The following is a 25,695-nucleotide window of genomic DNA, read 5'->3' on the forward strand; positions in this document are numbered from 1 at the left end:
GGTTTCTCTTAACGGATGGATTAACTGTGCTTTATATTTACCTTCCTTTTATGGTGAAGATTCATATTTTTACCATTCATAGATGCTGTGAAGAAAGCTCTGGAGAAGTCTACAAAAAATGAATGCAAATGTTCTCGCTTGGTCACTGGTTGTCAGTGACCTGGTAATTAGAGGTATCCTGCAGCACTTCCAGTCTTGGAAATGTCTGCTCGTTGACTCAGGTTTTTTACATAGCAGTTTGCTTAAGATATTTTTCCCCCAACATTCATTAACGCTTGACAGAAAAAATAACGGTTTCAGAAAATGGGACACCCATACCTACTGAAATTACATATAATTAACAAATTAGACACTGAAATCTGCCTGGGTGTTCAGAATGAGTACTTACTGGAGTATAATACCCTTCAAAAGCCTTTTTCTCTTCTAAGGAAGTAATTGCTATTGCTGGCTTCCTAATTTCACAGGCTGGCTGTTACTACTTTCCAGACAGCAGCCCTAGGCAAGAGTCCTTCCTGTAATTTATTTTGGGCAAGAGTGCTCCTTGGAGCCTTCTCCTAAAAAACACGCAGCAGAGGACTTTACAAACCCTTTTGGTGTCACAGCCACCCAACCGAACTGTCGCACACTGTGCAGTGACTCTGACTTCAGGGAAACGTCTTATTTCCATGGCCTGTCTGCAGGGCTTTGTTTATACTGCTTTCCACAGTCTGCTGTCTAGGAGATGTAGGCATTACGTTTGATGATCTAATTCAGCTTCATGTCTTAGAAATAAATGACTTCACATACTGACTCCATGTAGGCTAGGCCTTTTAAATGTAATATATGCTGTGAATTATTACAGCAGATCTTCACACATCCCTCTAGGTAAGGTAATTTAGTAAGACATACAAGTGACTGCCTGAAGACTTGCATTTGCCTGGTGCAGACAGAGGCAGTTACTTCGATAGTGCTCTCATTTCTCTGAATCTTCTACAGGAGCTGCCTAGAGTTACTGCAAATATCAGTGAGAAAAACATGTAGGGAGCAGGAATGGCATCACAAACTTACTGTGTGCTGCTTCTGTGCAGCAGATTGCAGCCGGCTGGTGTAGATAGGATGCAGAGCTCCTTCACCAGTTTCTTCTGGCTCCATGAAAACCACAATGGAAAGGAGACAGCAGGTCTGCTTTGCTTTCGATCATCTGCATGCCTCTGGGCTCGCTCTATTAGAAATTACCTTTGCAGCCTGAGTCCATCAGAGGAGCAGTGCTGTAACCAGGTGGGTGGAAACCATGCATCACAGACAGCTAAGCGCTGAAGAGTTTCTGCTTCATGTAGTATGGACCCCACCTTAACTGATGCATATTTTAGCATTAAGCTCCAGCTATGGTCATCTTGAGGCTGCTGTTCCCTCAGCAGTACTGTATTTTGTGCGCTGGCTGGTAATACGGAGCATGTGGGCTGGAATTAACAACCTTGTTTCATATCACACATCAGCCTTTGAGGCTACTTTGGCTGACAGTAAAAGCACAGTGGGTTAACTGCCATTTTGGTTGCCTCAGGCTTCTATTAAAATGCAGATATTCTAATATAACCAGGGAAAAAAAAAAGATTTTGTGGTGGAATTTTGTACAGATTACTTCTGTTCTTTTTCTGATCACTTTAAATAATTTTCTCTCTAAGAACCCGTTCTTTCTTTCATTAATGCATTTATTGACTCATACCTATGGAAGCACGTTGCCTCCTGGCTCCTTTTGCTGGCTCATTACATATATACATTGCTGTATACTTAGTATGCAGTGCCCTTTCATGCTTATAGCAAGTGCAAGTTATTCTGTCTCTTAAATTTTATTAATCTCTTTCGATCATTTAAAATTAAAAAAAAAAAACAGTTGAGTTACTGCAGGATTTTGCCTCTGTCCATTAACAGCAAAATAAACCTAATTTCCTGCAACTTTCTGCTTTATAGCTCAAAGCTTTGGTGTGGATTACTTTTTTGAGAGCTATTATGATTGCCCACAGGCAGAACAAGTTCAGTAAAATATCAGCTGCTGAATCTCCAAAGAAATATTCATTGGGGGAAAACTTGCAGCTCTTTGTTTGCAGCATTTTGTAGTTACTTAAGAGGCACTTCTGTTCCCTTAGCCTCATGAAAGGGTGGTCGTTACCATTAGTATTTTTAGTGTCACAAGTATAAGACATGAATGTGAACATTGCTGAGGGATTTGGAAAGCACTTTTGAAAGAGTTCAAAAGGCAGATTAATAAAAATAAAATAAAATGCTGAGCTTTATACATTGCCTCAAAGGCACTTTTGAATCCAAATCCAGGTCAACATCCCCCTTCCCCCCCCGCCCCCCGCAAAAAAAAAAAAAAAAAAAAAAAAAGACTCCTGTAAGTTTGGTAAATCCAAATGACAAAGTCACACAACCTCCCTTGATATCAAGATCCTCAAAGCTATCTAGATGCCGTAGTACACAAATTTTGCTTGTGCCAGAGTGTGAATGAGAGGTCCTATGGACTCACAGGTGGCCAGCCCTTAGTGTAGGGGCATGTTCACTACTTTATGCAATCCTGTTAAATTTTCAAACACATCTCAGGAATTGGTTGTAAAGAAATCCCCAAATCCCTGCTACTCCAAAGTACAAGGTGTATAAGTGTACTCTTCATTGCACCAGTAGTTCCTGGATGTCTTATAGCCAGCTTCCATGACTGCAGGGGACCTCTTTCTCTGATGTGTGGATGACCTGAGGATATAGGTTCACGTATCTGCACTTAAGGGCAGCATTTCATCCATATGCAAATGCAGTGCATGATGAAACTGGAATTAAGGATTCCCCTCTGGTAAGTGTTTCATATTTGAGAAAAAGAAGTCCATATTTGATTTGGCTTTACTGAAGCTGAACAGCATCCAGGTGCCACAGCACAACCTGATTTCCTCTCCACCCATTGCCAACATCAGGAACCAGACTGGAGAGTGCTTTTGCTTCCTTCAGACCACTGTGAGTGGGTGTCTTTCACTTAAGGGGGAAGCGGGGTATGAACCGGAGTTAGTATTTACCTGAATCTCACCCACCAAAGCGGCAGAACAAAGCTCCATGCACATCTGAAATAGCATGATCAGATGGTCAGATTGTAGATGTTATTCTCAGTATGGCTGAGAATCATCGGATGTTGTTCACAGTCCTTACCTATCTAAAGAGTCCAAAGGTTTAATAAGCTTATTTTTCTGGTAGGTGGGTGAGCAAGGAAAGGGTGCCAAATGGTCATTAAAAGAATCAGAATAATTTGGCTGGTTTGTTTCATGAAGCATTGGATGTGATGCGTCTCCCAGAGAAAAGAAATGAAAACATGACAAAAAATAAAAAAAAGAAAAAAGCTCATTTATCCTACAGCTTTGTGTAGAACAAAGAATGTCACCAGGCTAATAAGCGCAATATAATGCATCCTCCTACCCTTCCCTCATTCTGCCCTGTGTTTATATATAAAGGGAAACCTTGGAGGCTTTGCTGGTCATTTTTGCTCTGTACAAATGCTTTAGCTATTTCTCCACACCACAAATTTTTACCTGAGATATCTTGACTTCAAGATTGGAGTTTGGATTAATGTCCTGTGCAGTACAGTCAGCTGTTTGGGGAGAGATCAAGCTACAGCTGCTATAAAATCAAATTGCCCAATTGTTCAGCAAAAAGTGGACACTGGGAGAACATAGCGACATTACTTTTGAGACAGGGTTGACTTCACCTGATCTCCAGGTGCAGTTCAGGACACTGACTGTGATGTTTAAATCCTTAGGTGCTAAAGCCTCAGATGCAAAGTTCACTTGGCTTGACTATTTCCACTAGCACCACTTTTTCTTGACCACAGAGAATGCTGTGAAGCGTGTACCTGCAGAGCTGAAACTGTGGAGCCTGGTCACGCAAGCACATTGCTGGGGTAACCCACAGTAATACGATAAAAAGAATGTGATTTAAAGCTGTTTTTCTGCAGGGATGGTGAATTGGTTTAGGAGGGAATATTATATGAACACAGAGAACAAGCTCTCTTGTGTTTAGCACACAGATCCTTAGGCCAAGGATCTCACAGGTCAGATTCCAGCTAGGGTTTCTTGTCAGCCCTCTAGAGAGTAGGCACTAACTTCTCCTATGTGGATTCTCCGGTGTTTACTAATGGCTAGGCAGCAGCCTTGTTCTCTGAGCGGACACAGATAAGCTACAGCTGTGCTAATACATATGCTGCGGCTGTTTGCTGCTTCTGAGGCCAATAGCAAAGAAAACTGCCAGGCCCCTACCATTAACCTCTCCAAAACAAAGTGACTGCATCAGCAATCCGGACTGGTCCCTCCTGGCCTGCGCTAACTCCCAAACCAACCCCTCTGAGGAACGCTGCTTTTCTAACAGTGTAACAGTATGGTAAGAGATTTTGAGTTTGTGTTTCTGGGAATTTTGTTCTATAATAGAGACGTTAGAGATGTAGCTATAGTTTTGCTTCTTTGCCTGGCCAGCTGTTATCATGATACGTTAAACATGATGGCTTCAAAATTTAACGGGGGAGAGGGATGGCATGTGCATGCTGCATGCTTCCATCTCTTGCAGAAGTCAGGCACTAGATGGAGTGTGCACAGCCTTAGGATATTTCAGATGCCAAAATAACAAGGATGACAAGAGATGGGCCAAGGATAAGGAAAGGGAGGGACTGTGGGACTTGAAACAGGCGTGCTGATGTCCTCCTGCCTTTCTCCATCAGAGGCTGTGGCAAGCAGCCAGGTTAACCTGCACAGCCGTGTGGGCACCGGGACTCTGTCACCCTTAGGGCTGGCCTTCAGGAGAGGACCGAGCTTTAGAAGATGTAGCTTTGGATGTTAGTGGTGGGAAGTTTACTGGACTTAACTTGAACACTACTGGGAAAGGCAGCACTGATGTTTGACAACCCCTATTCCTCTCTTGAAGTCTATATTTTTTTTACTTGAAGTCTATATTTTTTTTAACAGGCATGAAGCAAAAGAAACGATTTAAAATTATTTCTCCATTTTTCTACTTTCTAGTGCATATTTTACTAACCCATACCAACTAATTACAATCACAAGGACTAAAGCTTCAGGATGAATCACTGAAAAGCTGAGCAATGCTAGGAGTGATGCTGCCCCTTCAGCCTCAGTTAAATTTCTGTGGATCTATGAATCCTGCTATGGTCTTTAACTGTATGATAACTGTCCTTCCTCTAGACCCTGCATCATCACTGCAGATGCGTGTGGAATAATGTGGTTCCTTTTCATTGCTCAGCATGTTGGCACCCTGACTCATTCATTGTAGGCTATTCAAACCATGCCCTGGTGATAAGGTTATTACCATCCTCCAGTGCTTTTCTTTGCAGCTGATCACTGCCATGACTGTCTTCTACACAAGCATTAGTCAATCCATTGTTACAATTTCTCAGCAAGGAGTCCCCACTGTACAATCAGGAAGCAAAGTCACAGCAAGATTCCTAATTTTGGATGCCCACTTGAGGTATCTGGCATCTTTATTTTTTTCTTCCCCTCAGCTGTTAGTATTATGTAGCGCTGTAAATACTTAATAATGCAGCTGGTTTTCATTTCAGTTGCAACTGTGAGGAAGTTATTGATCATCAAGCTAGACATACAGAGAATGTAAGCATCATGATTGCTTCTTTTAAAATGCCATGTTTATGTATCTTGCTTGGCAGTATGTACAGAGCAGTTGATAAGGGCAAAGCAAGACCTACATCTCCAGAACAGCCTACAACGCCCTGTACCAGGACCTCATCCTTCCGCCAGGAACTGTAGCTTCCAGGTACCATGAGAAATACATCTGACAAGACTAACAACATCTCTAAAATCCAGAGGACCAGAAGGACAAGGAGAGAACATTTTTGCTATTTCTGATAGCAGGACATGGTAAGCTCTGCTCCCAGCTCTGTGTCTTCTTCTGCCACCTTTCTCTTCCTTTTCTTCCTTCTCTTCCCTCCTCCCTTGCTTCTCCCTTTGATTTTCCTTTCCCCTTGCAATTGGCAGTGACTGGAGAAATGCAAACCAGTCGCGAAATGCAAACCAATAATCCCAGCAGACTTTATTAGTTTGACCTCTATTTCAGGCCATACCACATTTTCAGTGTTGATGTAGCTCAAGGGCTCCTCCCTGGTGGTCCAGCATGTCCTGAAGCCCTTCTTTCTTTGACCCCATCACCAAACTCATCCCTGGTTCTTCCTCAGTTAGTAATCTCCCACCTGCTCACCCATACCTTTCCTATATTCAGCCTCCATCTCCATACAGATTTAATCTTTCTCTTCCTAGGTTTTCCACCTTACTCTGGTCCCCCCATGTTCTGAACCCCAGCCCTTATTTTCTTCCAAGAATTCTATGATTTAGCTTTCCCCATCTAATCTCTTTCTGCAGTCATTCCCACTCTCCTACCTCACAAGTCCTGTCCTCATTTTTAAAAAGTGGGTTTCTGTTGTACCGTGCTTGGGAGCCAGCAGAATGGAATGGTGCTTGCTGCTCCTTCTCAGATAGCCAGCACACCATGGGCACCGGTGTTTAGGAAAAGCAACTGAAAGAAAATTTTTCGTCACCTGAAAGTTGAGATGAGGTTAATGAAGCCCTTATTTCTAGCCTTTAGTTTCCGGCTGCTAGCAGCTCTCTGCAGACCGACACGTGAAGGCTAAGAAGATGATTTGGTGTAGTCAGCATGGATTTATGAAGGGAATGTTTTGCTTACCCAAACAGATTGCCTTTTATAACAAGATTAGTGGCTAATAGCATATAGCAGGGATTGATACTGGGGCCAATGACCTGGACAACAGGGCAAAGTGCACCCTCAGCTTGTTTACAAGTGACACAAAACTCTTGCAGGAAAAGACTCAGGAGATCCTGTAACACCAAGTTAAACATCAGCCAGCAATGTGTCCTTACAGCAAAGGCAGCCAACAGCCTCCTGGGAGCATTAGGCAGAGCGTTGCCAGCGGGTCAGGGAAGGTGGTCCTTCCCCTCTGCTCAGCACTGGTGAGACACAGCTGGAGTTCTGGGCTCAGCTCTGGGCTCCACAGCACCGCTACAGTGAGTCCAGCACAGGACCACAGAGGTGATTAAGGGACTGGGACAGCTCTCATACAAGGGGAGGCTGAGAGAGCTGGTGGGGGAGGATCTTATCTATGTCTATAAATACCTGATGGGGGTAAGTAAAGAAGACGGAGCCAGGCTTTTTTCAGTGGTGCCTAGTAACAGGACAAGAGGCAGTGAGCACAAACCAAACCACAGAAAGTTCCACTTAAACATAAAGAAAAAAAGAATTATTCTGTGTCTGAGCACTGGTACATGTTGCCCAGGGAAGCTGTGCAGTCTCCATCCCTGGAAACATTCAAAACCTGAGTGGATATAGTCCTGAGCAATGACCCTGCCCTGAGTATGGGGTTAGGCTAGATGATCTCCAGGGGTGCCCTCCAGCCTCCAATTATTCTCTGATTCTGTGATTTATTCTGCTAGCACAGGTAGCTTCCAGAGGGGAAGGAGCTTGGTCCACCGTCCACAGTTTGCTTACACTTCTCCATACAATCACAACAGTAGCATTCAACTACCTGCATGTCACCTTCATTTCACACCTGCACTAATTGGATGTAGATTTGTAAATGTAAGCCTGACCTCTGTTTCTGGCTCTGAAGGGCAGTTTCACAGAAATTGAAGTGAATGCTGCTGTTATTTTTTTGTTTGTAGGGATTTGCAAACTCTTCCCAGAGCAGGCAACGCCATTTGACCTCTTCCCAGTTAGTTTTTATCTAGCATTAAAAGCAGTACAGAATAACATTTTGCAGGACAGGGAACTGCAAATGTGCTGTGCAAGGCAACAGATTTTAAGGAAAGTTTTCTATCTGCTTAAGAAAGGCTTCCAGTGAAAAGCAGAGCCCACATAGCAGCCAGCAGAGGCAAACTGTTCATCACTGAAATTTTCATTTGAAAAACATGCTTGTATTGATATTATGGCATGTAATACGGTATTGCTGCTCCTAGTGATAGGCCATGAGGTTTTTGCTGAATTTGCAAGTTCTCAGGACTGCAGCTTCCCAGGCTTGCTCTCTATGACTATTTTGTGGCCTGCTTGAAGCTTTGTTTTACTTGGTTTAGTTGTAATAATGATTTTTCAGATTGACTGGGTGTCTGTGGGTAAAAAGTAAAGGTGTAAAACATGTTAGCAAAGATTATAATGCCCCCAGCTGGATTCTGGAGTGAGGGAGATGAAACCATCCTCGTGAACATCGTGTTCTTTCCAGCAAAAGCTTTTAAATGCTGATGATTGCTATAACTACTCCATCACCACCAGCAGCATGAAACCACCTATGCTGGGGCCCAGAGGAGTAGGGAAAGGGTCAGCATAATTCCTCAGAAGTGATGGAAAATAAGAAGTGTTTGTGTATCAGCTCTGATTGTATTGTTATTCTTTCTTTACCTGTAATAACTAAGTCTGGACTAATATGGATTTTACCGTTACCATTTCAGTTATACTAACAACAAATCATTTAAAAAAACTTTTGAGCATAACAGTTCCTAGTTTCTAAAATCCAGACTGTAACATATCACTTGATAATCACCGACAAATCTACAGACAGTGGATATTCTTAAAATCCTCATGATTTCTACTACTGCAATCAACTGTATTTTGCTATATGTATATATTGTATATAGCTATATGCTATATATTGTATAATGCTATATACCATAGCAAACAGGCTATGGTAGTTCTGTAAAGTCCTCTAGCAATACAGCTTCCATAAACCTTAACTATGAAACAGACTTCTTGGTTCAAACTGAGTCCAGTTTAGCTCTCAGATGCTATTTCATCTGGTAGTTAACATTTAAGTCATTCACAATAATGTTTTGATAGTTGTTGCACAGGCTAATTCTTTTTCTAAACCTTCAAAAGCATTACTTGGGTTTCTGTACCATTCCGTCACCTTGCTGAGCTGTCAGGAAGGCGCAAGAGATGGTCTGTAAACCCAGTAAGGCTGTTATACATGAAGACTCCCCAAGCAGCTAGGCTTTGAAAGATTTTAATGCAGAAGCCTGAAAACTTTTCCATAGCTTTCCTTTTATTTTTATCCTTGGGTGACAAAGAAGAAAACTGGGGCTAGATGAAAAAGCTAACAGAACAAAAACATAGAAATAAAAACTGCCATCTCTGCATTGACTCAATACTCTGAGAGATTAGTGTCCTCAAGTCGAGGGGACAGACCACCTTACCTTAATAGACTGAAAGGCTCACCATGTGACGTTGCAAGACTTCTGTCAAGGACTTTATCGAGTCATTTAACTGGAGAATTGCTGACATTGCACCTATCTTCAAAAAGCAGAAAACTATAATCTGGAAAAAAAAAAAAAAAAAAAAGGATAGATAGATATGCCCTTCCTCCCCCACATTACTGTCCGTGATATTACTTGAAATTGCATGGGGAGATCCTTTAGTGACTGAGGAGGTAGAACATAAAATATATTGATTGTCTTAGCAGCCCTGTGTCCACATTTTCTTGCTGCCATTCCTTCTTGTCCCTGACAATAGGATGATGTTCTAATTGTTGGGAAGTTTAGGCTCTGCAAACAGTTTGAGATCTGAGTAATTCTGTGGGGTGAAGACCTTGTTAGGTAATACCTTCTCTGAAGGACATCTCTTGTAAGAAAAGGACTGTGATTGTATAAGATGTCCATTCATGCAAGAGACTCTTGAAGAAATCATCACCAAAGACAGATTGTGAGTCACATTAGTTCCTCTGCTGAAGTAAGACCCTTTGGAGATGTGATCTCTTGGTTAGACAAGTGTTATGCATGGGGGTTGTTCAAAAAGGTAGGATGACCTCTTTTCTTTCTCTTCCTGTGGGACATGCATTAGATAATCCCCACTAAGGGAAAGGCAGAAGGGCATTTCTCTCCAAAATTTGCACTTGTTAATAGCAGTCCTCAAAGGATCCCTTTGCAATTTATCAGGAAACACTTTAAATACTTGTGTTGTAGACTTCTGTGGACTGCCTGCAGGCATTACTCTTTTTGGTTTCTCTGCTTTTGTGAAAACAGACCATTACATGTTTCTCACTTGGTCCATAATTTGCTCTGCCACTAAGGCAATGAAGAGGCATAATATTAAAAAAAAAAAAAAAAAAAAAAAAAAAAAAAAAAAAAAAAAAAGCAAGAGTTAATACACTGAGACTTCAAGGTCAAACATCTCATTGCCAGGTAGGAAACAGAAAGTTATAAGTTAAAAAAAATACATACAGTCAGAATTGTTTCTTAATAACAGTGTGTTCTTCTCAGTGTTCATTTTCTTTTACCTCATGGTCCCATGATGCATCCAGGACAAAACAACTGGAAGTTTAGTACTAATGGCAACATTCCCTCTTCTGAATGGTGCCCTCTGCTCCTATTTTAGGGCTTCCTGCAGGGCAACCACCTCAGCATCTTCTCTCTGTTTTGCGATTCAGATTTGGAATATGAATGCAAATGTGTTTGATGGTTCTGCCAGGAAGCTTGTCTTTGGGGTTCTGCACTCAAAGATTTTATGACTCCAGGGTTCATCCCTGAAAGAGCAGCAGGTATGTGGATTGTGAAAATAATACAAAGGCTTTTGCTGTAGATGGCTATGGGATGTTACCCCAACCTCTTCAGTCTTGCTGTCTTGCTGCTGATGTACTCATATCAAATGTTATACAAGCTGTTGGTTGCAAATGTCTTCAGGTAAGCATAAATTTCTGTTACATTACTAGTTTTCCACACAGAATGCAACTGGGCATGGATGACAGGTTATTAGTTACTCTGTCTGAGCATGCCTATAGGAGGGCAAGAATCCTCTGCTCCCCACAACTGTTTCATGGGATCCTGTATCATGACAACTCATTTGATCTAATATTTAGCCTCCACAATCCAGTTTACCATCCGAGAACAAGACAAAGCCCTCAAAATCCAGGGAGGAGTATCTGAGGCCAAAGACTACTGGGAAAACAGGGTTACTCTGGAATATGTTGCAGAGGTGCTCGTTCAAGGAGAGTTTGCCCTTCCTGATCCCTCGGCCTATCTTTTTATCCCCAGGCTCTACACGTGCACCAATGGCAGTTTGGTGCTCTTGGAGGAAGCACCTGTATCCCACTGCTGTGGACATAATTGTCCTTGCCATTCTGAAAACAAGGAGAACTGCAGTAAATTACTTTTTTGTACCTTCCAAGTACTTTTCTCAAAATGGAAGCTAGGTGAAAAGTGTTTCTACAAGAAGCCTTTCTACTGGGACATTAGAAAAGCCATGGCAAGCTGGAAAAGCAGTATCAAAAATACAAATTTTAATACTTCTGTTGTGTGGGTCACGGAGCCTGGCACAGGCTGCTCAGGGAGGCTGTGAAGTCTCTGCCCTTGAAGATATTCAAAAGCCATCTGGACATGGTCCTGGACAACCATGTCTAAGTGGCTTGCTTGAGCAGACAGGTTGCACCAGATCACCTCCAGAGGTCCCTTCCATTCTGTTGTTCTGTTTGGTCTGCCTGATGCAGACCAGGACTTACCATCAGGCTCTCCACTGATTTCATGAGCCTCAGGTCCAAGTTTTTCAGTGTCTTCTCTCCTCCTGGCCTTGTTTGTTTCAATATCTTGTATTTGTGGAAGGTGGAATCACAGTGCAGATAAGCACCCTACTCATAAAACTGTTGACCATTAGGAGGTTGATAGTACACCTTTTCCACCAATGTCTGAGTAGAAACTCCAACTTACCAAACTTAGGTGATGCTCTTTTGTGAGAAATCCTGCCTTCCAGTGGTTCACATTTCACCTTTCATCAGAAAAAGTCCCCATAAGCTCTACTCCTAAATAGTTTAAAATGTGTCATTTACCAGGGCTTTCCTGCTTCTTTGCAGACTATTCTGTGAGTCAATAGACCTCCACATTAGGAAAACTTCATATCAAGCCTGTTTCCTTTCCCAGGATTTCACTTTGTTAGTCTGGGTTCTGCTTCTCTGCCCTTTCTGAGCTCTCTCACCCTGCACATGAATTGTTATCTGTGAAGCTGTAGGGAAAAGTATAAACTACATCAAAGGTACTCTGGCAAAGTTGTCCATTTCCAAAAATAAAAAAAGGGAGGAAGAAAAAGGGGCCTACTGTGTGGCAAAAGCAATTTCTAGAAAAAAAGTAATGACTGAAGCTTGCCAATGTATTGAATGGGAAGACTAAAGGTGACTTCAGCTGTTGAATGACAAATGAAGTAATATTTCCCTGGAAGGGTATACTCTAAGAACCCAAAAGAAGAGCTGAAGATCAACACTTTATATTGATGATACAGAAGGTTGTAAGTCTTAAGAAGAGCAACTGTTTGCTCAAGAATTTGAGTTTCCCAGCATCAAATCAAGCTGACAAGGTAGGATGAATTGTACAAGCAAAAGCTGAGCTGTATAAGCTTGGCTTATTAACCAGTGTCCTAATAAGAGACTGGAACAACCACGGAAAGAACCTGAAAATGTCTGTGAAGGTTTTTTTCCAGTATAAACACAACAAGCTACAGAACTATGCTGTAAATTAGTGGTCACAAACTGACAAAACACTAATAAAGCACCGTTGCTATGGTAAATGTGTTGTCAAAGGGGATTTCAGGCACCTATGCAAGACCTAGCAACATGGCTCCTCCTTTTCTGTCATATTAAAGCTAACCTTGAGGGTAGCTTTTGGACTATATTGAAAAGAATCATGACTGATAACTGACAGTTAACAAGTCATTAAGCAAACACTTTTACAGTCAGCCTCACCTGTCTATGACAGCAAGTGACACATGCTGGGAGAGTATGTAGCATCTTGGGCACCCACACCTTCTCAGGTATGTACACAATTATTCTTGACCTTAAAATGTAAGTAATTAACAAAGATAAGCACAGCTGTCACTAGTGAAAATCAGTAGCCCTCTGCATCTGCTGAGAATCAGTCCATCTTCACTATATTTTCTTTTTTGACCTCTATACCTCATGCAAAATTCCAAGGGAAGTACCCACTACAAAGAAGAAAAATTATTTCTCTGCAGGGAACACTGACTGGGTGTACTCTCCTCTAAATGATCCTTCTGCCATGAGGAAGGTTTTTGCATGTAGGATATGGTGAAGCAGGGATAAAGAATCTTCCGTTTTGTCCAACACAACACCCCCTTGCAGCCATATCTGATGATAAGCGTGATCTCTTCCATCTGAGGGGATTTAAATCTTTCAGTTTATCTCTTTGGATATACGAGCTATCCTATGACAGAAGATGAGGAGTGAAGGGAGGAGAGGGATCATGACTTGCTTCACACCTACCCTTCGTGACAGGGACAAGATGTTAAATCTGGATGAACTAAAGTGGGATTTCAAAATATGACATTAGGCTTCTTGGTCAATAATGTCACCTTTGATAGTAGGAATGAATATTCTCCTGTTAGACGTCTTTCAAATTATCATCCAAAGGATTTTATTCAGCATTATTTGGAGGGGAGAATGACACACATTGGGGAAAGAAAAGGATCCCAGAGATTCAGCAGGGGTTTGAAGATGGTCTCCATTATTTTGACCACTGTTTGGAAGGGAGAACATGACTTGTAGCAGGTAAACACAAGGAATCCTGCTTATTAAGATACACATTAATATTTTGAATTCTGGAGCATATACAATACACTTCTCATAAAAGTACAGTGAAATTTCTATTTAGGGAAATGTATCAATGCAGCTCCCAAGGGAAAGAGCAATTAATGGAGAGAGAAACTAAAAGCCCCGGCCTCACAGTCACACCAAGGAGGTCAACGTCTTCTGAAGTGGCATGCAAAACACTGCATTCACAGACAGTCCCACTGTGTTCAAAGGATTTATTCAAATTGCTGCAAGTTAATTAGAGGAAAGTTGAAGGGCTGTCAGATAATGTTAAGCTTCATTAAGTATTGGCTCCCTGGCAAAACCTGGGAGAGAGACATGATACATTTATTTTAATTGGTTTATGCTTTTACTGCATCTTGGCCACCTTAAATATCAACCACCTACACAGATATAAATAACCAGGCATACGGTAGAAGACAGCAGGGGAGCATCACTGTCTTGTTAGGAGTTATACTAAGCCAAAAAAGTCATTAGTAGACATATTTTTGTTTACATCAGGCAGACAGACAATGTAACAATAAAATACCCACTCAGTACCCACTAGGTCTTTTCATAGAGTTAGGGAACGAGACATAGGAAATGTGACACAGAGTTAAGCAGAATTATTTTCCTCCAACCAGACTAAAATTAACTGATTACTTTCTTGAGGCTTAGTGGAACATTATTACTTTTTTCTCTGTACAAACCATTCCCTGCTATGTGAACAAAACTTTGGGGCTTTGAAGAATCCAACAGGATTTGGATGAATTTTGTATTATGCAGGCAAATGGGGATGCCTATTGAAGGCTTTAGTCTTTGAAGAGTAGCAGAAGGATAACAGGGCATGAACTCAGAATAGTCATGGGATCAGGAAAAGGTAATTTAGTTAGTGGTTTGTAGGACTCTCAGATCCATAAATTCATTCCCATGACTATTTCTACAGCATACAGATATGGTAATGAGGAAGAGGAAAGTTTCTGAGCAATCTGCAGTATACGACAGAGAAGCTTAATGCAAAGTATTTAGGGGTCTGCAGATCAAAAAAAGGTTGCAAACCACATGTTTGGTTCAAGCTAACAAAGGAAGCAAGAGTGCATGAGTGTCTGGGGTCCTTTACACATTTGTGGCTGCAATTCTGAGCTGACCGACAATATGCACACATCATACTCAGCCCTGATGGAGAAATATCCCCTTACTAACATGCTCCTCTGATTTGCAAAGTAAATATTTGTGGGATATTATGTATTGTTTTTAGAAAGAGAATAATTTTTAAAGCTACAAAATAAATTATGTGGTCATTTATCAGTATAAGCCATATTGTTTACTCAACAACTCCTGCATGAAAAATCTTGACTTGGTTTCGCTAAATTTTTCCTTCCAGAGAGATTTGAAATACAGGGGGGAAATTTCAAATGACACGGAATCTGCCACATCTCTAGCTAAGCTGTTGCAATGCCTCACTGATGATTAATTGCACTTCAATTTCAAGTTCAATTTGCCTAGCTTCTGCTTTCAGAAGAATGTGTTTTCCCAAAGCCCTCTCCCCTTCCCTTTCCAGAAACTGTCAATTACTTATTTTAGTAACCAATGCAAAGGACTTACTCAAGCTTCTGTAATTTGGAGGGGATGAGGAGCAATCAGTACTGTGTGCTTTGGGAGGAAAATGATCTCTGACCTCAGGGATGGTGCAGCAAATTGCAGCCTCAGATTTGCTTACAAACCTCTGACCGTCACCATCTGATTTCCCTGCCAGGTATGGCTCTGTTACTCTTTCTGGTTTTACACGCAGGAAACACCAAGCCTATTGCTTGGAATCAGGCATCTCGGAGAGAGTTCATCCCTGATAAGCAGCACATACCTGAAGCAGCCTCCTGTGCATCTCTTCCCTTGTGGGGACATGGAGAAAGGCCTCACAGCTCAGAGCATCCCAAGCAGGGCTTGCTGTGCCCACCAACGTGACCAAACGCTGCAGGGCCAGCCTGCGACACTGCTGCTCTCCCAGGCTATGCGGGGGGTCCAGCAGCTGGGTCCCCTCCAGAACAGCGCTAAGAGGCAGTGCAGACAAAACCACTGAGTTTTCTATATAAAGTGGCTACTCTTAGACCTCTGTTGGCAAAGACCATTGCCTGCATGACCTTAGGGTGACAGGGTTACTCGGATTTCTATCCTTCTCCCAGGGAAACAGCAGAAGGAGAGGGAGGATGTGCTCTTCTAGACATCAGACTCATTCATCCTCCATGCTAAACAGTAGAAAAGGAGGGAAACTTCTGGAAAGAGATTATTCCAAGGAAGACTGGATCAAATTGCATATGTAAAAAGGTAAGTTGACAAAATTACATCAGTGCTTTTGATCTGAGTGATACGTTTTATAATTCACTGCTAATTCAGTGGCTAGTGTCCATCCACAGGGGAGTGTTTTATCAGGATTACAATATCGCATGGAAGTGGGGGTCAGGGAAAAACGTTTATTTTCTGAGGAAAGCCAAAGATCTCCTCATATCCCTAGTCAAAGCACCAAAGGATCCTCGCATCCAGAGCGGCAGGGTTATGGCAGTGCATACACTTCCATGCATGCAAGGACTTGCACACTCGTGCCAGGTGAGGAGCCATCCTCCCTCTGTTTGTGCCATGACTGGGGAGGCTCTGCCCATGGCCATCTTCCCCACCAATAATGCGATGGGTGGCTCAGGTCCCACAGCTCATGGTGGCGTGGAAACAACATGCACAAGAAGTGCTTAGGGTTGGGCACTCTGCAGAAAGCTTTTCATGACAACACTAAAAACCAAATGTGGACCAGCTCTGCCGTGCAGCTCCCAGTGGGGACACGGTTTTTAAGTTACACCAAGGGCTGACCTACAGTGTAACTAGAAAAGTTACCCCTACTTCTTGATCTAGGGATGGCATTTTTCACTCTGAATGACTGTGAGCTTCTCACTTGCCTTGTTACGCTGTAATTATTATCAATGACAATGTGCCCTTCAGTAATCCCCAATGAAAGTGCACGTATAGCTGCTTGCCTTATTAAGTGGATGAATCCATGTGTGAATTAATTCAGCTGCACATTAGTCAGAAAAGCTTGTCAGAGAATACTGTACTTGGAGATGTCTGAATGTCTTTTTTATTTAACTTTATTGTGATGCCCTTCTCTTCCCTGTCACCAAAGTATGTTAGGTGGAACTAGGTATGCATTGCGTAAATCTTGCTTAAGGAATAAAATGTGGGTTGATTTTTTCAGTTTCCCAGGGGACAAGTGCCTTGTGACACAGCAGATGAGACACCGTTGGCCAAGGAAATTTGTGAAACCCCCTTTGCCAGTTCAGGAGGGGTGTCCTGGAAATATGGAACAAACATGGTCTTTCTGAAATTTCAGGTAGATGGGTGGTGGGGTGGGTGTTTGCACCAAATAAATTATCTGAAGCTTGGGAATCAAGATAATAAATTCTCCCATGTTTAGTCTTTTTTTCCTGGGGTTTATGCTATTTATTCAGTCTGTGGTGTTCCTCATGCTTCTTGGCTGGTGGAGATCTTAAAGAAAACTTTTATCGTAGACTGATCTGTGTGCATACAGAAGAGGTTTGTTTAAGGGTATTACATGGTATGAAAAAAGAATAGAGCAGATTTTTTGTTATCAAGATGTGTCTAAAAAGATAAGAATATTCTACTTATATATTGGAAAACAGGAAAAAATGGACAAGACCTTGTAAAGTACCCTATAACTGTCTGCTGTGTGTCACTTTTCACACTTAACTTGGGTTGCCTGCTTCTGCCAGGTAGGGGATAGCCAGTGAAATCTCTGCAGTTCAGGCACGTACATGTCTGAGTAGGTTCTGTTCCAGCACGTGCCGGTGCCTGTCTTGGTGCTGGCAAGTGCACTGCCAACACTTGGTAAAGGATGGAAATCGGGCTCAGAAAGATGTTGGCAAAGGTTTTCTCGAGGGGAAGAGCTGCCTTGTATTCAATATGAAAAGTTACTCCTGGGCTTTTTTGTTTAAAAGGATTGGATGTCTCAAGGTAGACAGCAGGTAACGTTATCCATGAAAAATTTAGCCGATGCCACCATATAGTGCCTTCTCCCCCTTTTGTAGTCTGCCACGATGGTTTCTTCGGCTCCAGGCACACAAAGCCATAGAAAGCCTTCAAAAGTACCTGGCCAGATGCATTGAATTTGAAACCAAGTATTCTATTTTTATGTAGTCATTTTAAAGATGAATTATTTTTTGAACTTCCACAAAAAAGATAACCTTTCTGTTGGTCTTTTTCCTAACTTTGTTTAGATTCGGAAAATTCCCTCTCTATCTTTTCCTCATCTATTTGAACAATCACAGCAAGCTAATGCTTTGTGAGTCTGTGTTCAGAAGAGATTATGTTTGGTTAGATAACCTTCAATCAAATTGCATCCAAGGTCATGGGTGAATGGAGCTTATGTCTCCACCTCACTTCCCCTCTTGTGAAAATACCAACAGTGAAAAACATGAGCAAATGGGAGTGCCTGAGGGCAGTCTGCTCTGCTACCTTGCTTTTTACATACCTGACCACCACAACGGGGTGTACTACTCCATAAAGCAGAAGGGTGGAAAAATGAGGGGTATCACAGGAAGATAATCAGGAACTACCACGCTGAACAATAAGACATTTATACCGCCACTCAGAAATACAGAAATAAGTCTTAAATCCCAACCTACTGTGGATGTAGACACCTACATCCTGGCAACAAGTCCCCACCTGGTAGTTTTGCATTGAATGCACCCCTCCACTCCTCCCTTCTCCCCAAGAAAGTGCCAAGATTTGCCATAAGAACTCAGTTGGATTATCAAGGCTTAATCTGTTTCTCCAAGGCAATAAGAATAAAGGTATTCAAGTTGTTGGTTTAAGGGTATTCAGGTTATTCAGGGTATTGGGTTTGGGGGTTTTTTGCTTCGTTTCATGTTTTTGGTGTTGGTTTTGGTGCTTGTTTTTTTCTTCCCTCCAACCAGAGTGTCCTAAACATAAAGCTACAGGGTGTTTTGCAACCTGAGATGTGCTTTGGACATGAAAGGAGATATGTCTGTTGAAATTCTTCCTTGTTTGGCAAGCTATAGCAGGTGTATGATCTAGTGGCTAGACAGTTTTAGAGGGGGAGGACACAGGCTAGGTCAGGAGAACTCAGTTCCTGCACTCTGGCCCTTCCACTTGACTGTCACTGTGCTGCATTGTGATGATCCGAGTGACCTGGTGTATGGATATCTGGCAGACTGGGCCCCTTCACCGGCACAGGTAGAGGGGTATCTAGCTTGTGCGTGCCAGGAGGATGTAAGCATGGGCCAAGAGTACAGGATCTGGGCTTTCAAGGCTTGAAAATGTTATTTCTACTTGGAATACCTAAATCTAGCTTGTGTTCATATGGATGCTGCACTAAATATGCATATATGCTTCCAGGCTTTCAGCACCAGATGAGACAGGTTTAAAGGATCACAACTTTGGACTTAGGCAAGATGTAAGTACTAAAAGCATTTCATAGCTCTATTCCCCAGTCATTAGTAGTAATTAGCTGTCTATTCTCTAGGGAAAATGAAGAGCAGAAGAGGATATACGTAGAAGGTCAGCGGTTTCCCATTAATCACGCTCAGTATGGCATGTAGATGTAAGAAAAGCTAAGCACCATGCCTTGTCTTCCTTTCCCTGAAAGCTAATCCCATCTGCAGACTCTCCTGGTCTCTACTGCACTTCCAGAGTTTTGCTGGGACCACGTCCCAGGGGAAGTCCCCTGCTGTTCTAAATATATATCTCTTACTGCCAAGTGCTTCCAGTACACTCATTCTCTGCAATAGACATATGGAAGGGACATATCTAACATAGACATATGGAGCTTCACACATGAGTCACCTGGAGAACATCAATACTACAGAAGAAATGGCTGCAGCCACAAGAAAGCACGCTCCCCTCTGAGGGGACCTTTACACGGAACAGAATGCCTTCGCTCTGGAGCAGCTGTATTGTATTCCATCATGTTGAACAACTTGTGCAAAAGGGAAAAAGGGAAGGTGAAGCTCAACATTTGTTCAAATCAATCTTCTACTCTTTCATGTTGGAGATATTCATTTAACCTGAAAAAAAAAAACCAAACCAAAATCATGATGACAGTTTTCAAATGTTTATTTCTAATGCTTATAGCTATTGGCCTTCCTTGTCCAGTATATCCCAAGGACTTCATTTTAATCCAAAGAGCTACAAAATTTCAGAAATTATTCAACCAAGGCACTTCCAGATTGAGTTATTATCAGTAGGTAAGGCAAGTTGTCCTTTCAAAATTGTTTTAATCAAGGTACCCTAGACTGAACATTAATGCAAATACTTCTGTGCAAGTATGACTACTATTACTTTAGAATAGTCTCAAGTAAAGGCAATGAAATGCCTTTCCAACTACTTTTTCAGGCCTTAAGTAAGTAAATTTTTCTACATTGTGAATGCAGGTAAGTGAGGAATGAGGAGGGGAAAAAATAGGAATCAATTTCCTAAATAAAAAATAAGAAGGAAGGTTGCATTGTTTCAGGTTATTTTAAAGGACTGCTCTGTATTAAAGCACTGGGAATCATATCAAGCAGATAAATCACGCAGCCCAAGTTGATTAGAAAGTGTTTTAATGCAGTAAAAATTCATTACATACTAAAGAACATACAGTTTTTATAGGGTTCTGGATTGAGGTGGAAGAAAATACCAGTCATTGAACCTGTTATTTAAATGATTTTACTATAATATGAATCTTATTCTAATTTATAGTGTGATATTCCTTCAGATGTGATAATGGCTTGCAGATGTTTTAACGCCATCACTTTTAGATGACTGCATCAAACTGCCATTAATTACATTAAGATGCTATTTTTGTTAAAGGGACTTTTTAGAAAGGCTTTGTAAGTTGCATGAAAATTAAAATATGTCAAGAATTATCGAGAGCTCTCTTTGCAACAGCTGAATTCACAGCTGGAAGGAAAGGCTGTAAATGACTCTAGTTTTACTTCCTGTACATCTGTGAGCAACATCAATGTTTCAGTAGAGCACATTTACTTTTTCCATCATTGGTGAAGTCCAGGACATTGATGAGTGTCCTGGAATGGCAACTGAAGTTGTTCTACATGGCAGATCACTAGATCTAAAGGGGAGATCCATGGAAGCCTTACATTCAAATCTACACTCAAATAAACAAACTTTCCATCCTTCCCCTGGAAAACTGAATGTGGAAGAATACTGTTGCTCTCAGTCCTTGATACTGCCAGAGAAGGCTCTCTTCCATCTGAAACTGGAACGATAACTTAAAAAATAATTCATCAGCAAAAATGTATTTCCATTAGATAAAAAAAGGTTTTGTGGTAGTTTCAAATTGGTTTAAGTTTAAAGTTACATTTTTTGCTATAATTAATCTGTAACAACTTGGAAAGGAAAAAAACATTTAAAACCAAATGTGAGACTCTTATTTTGATAGCTTCAGTGTTCCTTTTCATTATTTTCCTATGAAACTAGAAGCTGGCAAAAGGCGATACTTTCCTAAGAAACTTTGGTTTCCACAAGTCACAGTGGAAGGTTCAGGTAAGTTTTTCTTGAAACCTCTTAGTCTTCCTCATAGATTGTGTTGCAATGCCTGTGTCAGGACATACATGCAACCAGAATTGTAACCTGTCTCCTCAAAATCCACCACCAGTGAAGAGCAGAGAGAGATCTGTCTCCCCTGATCTGACAGTTGATGACCCTAGTCCCTGAACTTATCACTGCAGCTCGGTGAGGAAAGGGACATTGTGAAAACTGCTGTTTTGTAGAAAGAGATGCTCCCTTTCCCAGGAGCACTGAACTTAATGTCTTCTAAATCATTTTGAAAGCCTTATTCTTAATCTCAATAAGACTTCTATTACTAGTCCTATTATTCCAGCAAAGTAAGTGGGAAAGTACTTGTTTAAAATTGCACATTGGTTACTCCATTACAGAAATAAAACTGAAGGATATATTCAAACTTGCTCTTTCTGTTATTTGGCATGCTCTCATTTATCACATTCAATGATCTGGAGGAAGGTACATGCTTCTGATGAGAACCAGTTTCATCAGATACTCCTTTAACCTTTATCCTTTTTGGAGAATAAATGTGTTCAGGCAATGACACTACCGGGTGGCACAGGTTGATCAGCAGTCCATTCTGTGCTGATAATTTTCAAGGGTTACTGAGTCAGTGGTGGGTCTTTGTGACTGTATTGGATTTGCATGGAAAGGTTTTGGTAGTGGGGGGCTACAGGGATGGCATCTGTGAGAAGCTGCCAGAAGCTTCCCCTATGCCTAGTAGATCCAATACCAACAGGCTCCAAGATGGAACTGCTGCTGGCCGTGGCCAAGCCCATCAGCAATGGTGGAAGCCCTTCTATGATAACCATTTAAGAAAGGAAAAAAAAAACCAAACCCATGAACAGCAATTGCAACCAAAGAGAGAAGTGAATCTATGTGAGGGTAACAGCCCTGCAGACACCCAGGTCAGTGCAGAAGGAGGCAGGAGGTGCTCCAGGCTCTGCAGCCTGTGGCAAAGGCTGTGGTGAGTCAGGCTGTCCCCCTGCAGCCCACGGAGGTCCACAGTAGAGCAGATATTCACCTGCAGCCCATGGAGGCATACAGTGGAGAAGATATCCATCTGCATCCCATGGAGGACCTTACGCTAGAGCAGGTGGGAAAGGAGGTGACTGTGACCCCAGGGGCAGCCCGCACTGCAGCAGGCTCCTGGCAGGACCTTCGGCCCCATGGAGAGAGGAGCCCAGGCTGGAGCAGGTTTGCTGGGAGGACTTGTGACCCCATGGGGGACCCACACTGGAGCAGCCTGCTCCCGAGGGGCTGCACCCCATGGAAGGGACCCACGCTGGAGCAGTTCGTGAAGAACTGCAGCCTGTGGGAAGGACTCACATTGCAGAAGTTCATGGAGGACTCTCTCCCATGGGAGGGACTCCATGCTGGAGCAGGGGAAGAGTGGGAGAAGTCCTCCCTCTGAGGAGGAAGAAGCGGCAGAGACAGTGTGTGATGAACTGACCCCAACCCCCATTGCCTGTCCCCCTGCGTTGTTTGGGGGAGGTAGAGAATTTGGGAGTAAAGTTGAGCCCAGGATGAAGCGAGGGGTGAGGGGAAGGTGTTTTCAAGATTTGGTTTTATTTCTCATTACCCTGCTTTGATTGACTGGTAATAAATTATATTATTTTTTCCCCAAGTAGAGTCTATTTTGCCCGTGAGGGTGATTGCTGAGTGATCTCCCTGCCCTCACCTCGACCCATGAGCCTTTTGTCATATTTTCTCTCTCCTGTCCGGCTGAGGAGGGGAGTGACAGTGGCTTTGGTAGACATCTGGTGTCTGGCCAGGGTCAATCCACTGCAGTGACCCAGATCTTGGTGGTTTTTGTGTCATGTAATTTCACCCTAGGAGGCAGCTGAAAATGATGTTTATATTGTATCCCATTGACAATTCAGCACAGACAATAGAAGGGATCAAGTTCTGCCTTCTTGGTACTTATGGCTAATACCTGGTATGCTGACAATCAGGTCAATAAATTGCTGTGACAAGCAGATTGTGACCCACTCTCTCAAGAGTTCTTCACTCTTAATTAAAATCCAGGGCTGCTATAAATACGTGCCAAAGTGATAAGTGTGTACCTGTGTACATGGGTACATGTGCATTCACGCACCAGTGACAACGTCTTCTCATCTTAGCTAAAGGTCATTTTGCAGCTGTCATGAATATTGACTTAAAACCACACAAGAAGAAAATGGGAAAGATTTGAGCTATTGAACAATGAAGGAAGAGATGTGATAATTTAGTGACCTGGGATTCATGTGAAGCATTATACTGCTAATAAGAACTTATTGGAAAAATAAGCATGCTTATATTTTATAATCGCCGCACACTTGTTGGAGAAGAAATGAGTTTCCTACCCCTCAAGCTGACTCTCTGACTTCTACTATATAATGTCTTGTCCTCAATATACTCCATTCCTCTTATCACTGTCAGCTAACGTGAGGCCCCTCTGGCTTTTCCTGAACTGCTTTCCTAATGGAGTTTTAAAAATTAGTTTATATCTTTCTGTTCTAATTTTTCTTCACTTCTCTGTTTGTATTTGTTTTAATTCGCTCTGAGCAGTTTTAGAGCTTGTGTGTTAAAGTAGAAAGTGTAATCTTAGAAAGGAATTTTTTAAACTACTTGGTTGTATTCCCATTTAACATATGAAACAAACCTAGAGTAATAACACAGAGAGAGGGTTCTAAATAGTGGTTAAGGTTCATTATAAGGTATAAAAAGGCATCAGTAAATATGTTCATAACTAGATTAACTCTGTCAGCCCCACCTGGAAGAATAGACATGGCAGAACTACAAATTTGTTTTCCAGATTGTTGGTATCTTGCTTGGACTTCAAAGGCTTTTATGTGTGTCGGTAAAAATCAGAGATTAAATGATCAGTAATTACAACTGATGCTAAAATGGAAATTATTTTGTCATCTACAACACTTCAAGGTTTTTGGAACATAATTGTTCTATGCTGACCCCCAAATAGGAGTGAGGAATTAGCTCACCCCACAGAGACTAAGCTTTTAGGTCAGGAAAAAAATAATTTTGCTGCTTTGATTTGGCAAATTCAGGTGCTACAACAATATGCAGAAAATATTCAAAAATAGTGATGTGCCTAAAGAATGGAAATTAAAACAATTCTAAAAGGAGAAAAGTAGATATATGAAGTCGAGGGTACCCAACATTTTGAAGAGATTAAAAAGAAGACAATATATGTTTAAGCAGAAATCTTATGCCTCTTACTTAAGTTCAGCAATTAATATGGGTGATGATACCTGCAGATGAGAACCTCTGCATGAAAGCAGGTTCAAGGACAGAGGAATGAAAACGGGTTCTGTTCGCCTTTCATTATTTCCATCAACAGTGAGCAACATTTTTTTAAGGTAATTGGATATGATCAAGCCATTTCATCTTATTCTAAAGAGGTAAAAAACATTCCTATTGACTATTTGGCATTCATAACATTTCTTTTAATCTATTGCCAATAAACAATGCTGGCTTATCATTGTCTTATGCCTTTATAATATATTCGTCCTGCAATCACCACTTAGTTTAAGTATAGGTAGTTGTATAGTATAGTTGATGTATGCTCCCTCTAGAAGGTAAAGGAAAACTATAAACTACTCATACTCTTATTTTTGACTAATGGTTCTCATATGCCATTTTCTGCATTATGTCATATTAAATATATCTTTGTCTACCAAAGGAGAAAGGCTACATTTGTTTCCCTGGAGCTCCAGGAGAGTGAATCAACAGTTGTAAATTAGGGGATTCACAATAAAGGCTGCAGCCTAAGTCTCCTGTGTCTCTGAAGCACACTGCTCAGTGGGCTGTGGACTCTGGCCCAGAGGGCACATACCAGATAGCAAAACCTGTCTATAGATATAGGTGAAAACCATGGAAAGACATCTCACATATATATGTACATACACACACATATGTATATATGAGATGATTTTCAAGGGAAGCAGAGTCGGGGGAGGCTGTAGTAGGGTAAAGTAAGGACTATTCATTTTAAGTGTCTTGGTGTCCCCATGACACTACCACCTCCGAAAGTAATTTTTGTTGAGCACCCTTTGTTGGGTGCAGTTTGCTGACCTGCAGTTGAGGGCTCAGGCATTTTTCTAGAACCAGAATCAGAAATCGGTAACCAATCTATACGCTTGAACAGGAGAGACCTTGCTGCTAGAGGACACGTTTGTTACACGACAGGTTATTCCAGCTTCTGTGTCCATGCTGAATCACTAACAGCATCCCCTCTGGTGTAGGAAGCGCAAGGAGTGTTCTCAGACTCCTGACATAATACTTGGGTTGTTCAGTCAATGGTGCTGCCAGGGCTGCCAGCACCTTGTTATGGACAGAGCACACTGTCAAAGCAAACCCAGAATGGTTTTATTGGGTTATGAAAATGTTGGTTGACAGTGGGAGATATTATCATGGTCTGTACCACAATACAATACATACAGGCAGAGTTTTTCATGGGTGAAGGAGCTCATTTATGTTATGACCGTGGCTAGCTGATTCAGGAGATGGAATTTAGTGAT

General features: G+C 41.8%; 1 long non-coding RNA gene across 1 annotated transcript; it reads left to right on the plus strand.

The window, feature by feature from the left end:
• Window positions 1-3,171: 3,171 nt before the first annotated feature.
• On the plus strand, window positions 3,172-17,050 carry LOC121082951. Its single transcript, XR_005826185.1, has 4 exons — window positions 3,172-4,389; window positions 5,681-5,891; window positions 15,775-15,916; window positions 16,833-17,050. It is a non-coding gene; the product is annotated as an uncharacterized LOC121082951 (long non-coding RNA).
• Window positions 17,051-25,695: the final 8,645 nt, after the last annotated feature.

This window comes from Falco naumanni, chromosome 2 (genome assembly GCF_017639655.2).
Source record: "Falco naumanni isolate bFalNau1 chromosome 2, bFalNau1.pat, whole genome shotgun sequence".
Classification (NCBI taxonomy): Eukaryota; Metazoa; Chordata; class Aves; order Falconiformes; family Falconidae; genus Falco; species Falco naumanni.